This window comes from Microtus pennsylvanicus, chromosome 6 (assembly GCF_037038515.1).
Source record: "Microtus pennsylvanicus isolate mMicPen1 chromosome 6, mMicPen1.hap1, whole genome shotgun sequence".
NCBI classification, from domain to species: Eukaryota; Metazoa; Chordata; class Mammalia; order Rodentia; family Cricetidae; genus Microtus; species Microtus pennsylvanicus.
In genome coordinates this window covers 100,354,561-100,355,760 of record NC_134584.1, presented here as the reverse complement: position 1 = coordinate 100,355,760, position 1,200 = coordinate 100,354,561, and positions in this window count along the sequence as shown.

The following is a 1,200-nucleotide window of genomic DNA, read 5'->3' as shown; positions in this document are numbered from 1 at the left end:
GATAATCCATAAACTAAAACAATCAACCCTTAATTGATTGCACATGTGTGGACAGAGATGGCTGGCTAATAGTGAAGCAGTAGGTAGTGATTAATGACTGGAAAAAAATCAGCAAAGAATTCTTCCTGAGCTCTGAATTGTGCCCTGAATATAAAAAATCTGCCAGAACAGGTGACATGTTGCCACGGGTTCCAGGGAGCAGACAGAAGAAATTGCAGATCTGCCAACAATTTATTTCCAAAGACAGAGAAAAATGGTGACGTAGCAATGTCAAGAAATAATGCAGAAAGTTTTTTTATTTTCTTTTCTGCCTGAAGAATACTAATCCAGACTATAGTTTTATTATCTGAGCCACAGGGAAAGACAAAATGCAATAATTAAGAAATCCAAAGACTGTCATAAAAAGACAATGTGAAGCTGGAAGCTGAACAATTATTTAAATTGTTTCAAAAGCTCAGCTCAGAATTTCACTGCTCTAAAATCGTGGGGAGAAATGAATAGTTTCTCAAGAAGGACAAAAGCTTAGACAAATAAATATGGAACCACATGAAATTTACTTATTTATCCATCACACACATACTGAGGGGTTATGTGCCATCAAATATCAATTATGTGGCCATGGGCACACAAAGGTAGGGATTATGTTTTATCAATGGGAAGTGTTCACTGTCTTTAGGAAAGTCAAAAAAAGTAGCTATCAATGAATAATTAGAATAATATATAATAAAATAATATAATAATAATGAATAATAATAATTACTACTCTCATAAAAGAAAACAGATTACAAATATTTGCTGGTTTGGGTCTGATTGGAAGCAGAAGTTCAGGTGTACAGTTGTGAGAACATTGTTGTTCTATTCAGTCCTATTCAGATTTGTCATTCTGCCTTCAGGTGTCTGATTTAGTCAGTGGATCTTTTCTCAATGTCATTGATATCTAAAAATTAGAAAGTTCAGCTAGGGTTGAGACAAATGAATATAAAAAAGAAGCTAGGTCCCAGAGTAGCTCTGAAGGTAGAGCAAGAGTTAACCAAGGTTATTTAGGACCATTTTGGTATCATAGGAAAAAGGAAAACAAACATGTTGTGACACCTTAAACACCGTGTGATATTATTAAATCAATGAAAGGAAGGATTGAGAGGTGTGTGGAACATAGTGGTATGAGATGAGGTAGACCGGGACGTGAATACACACTACTGA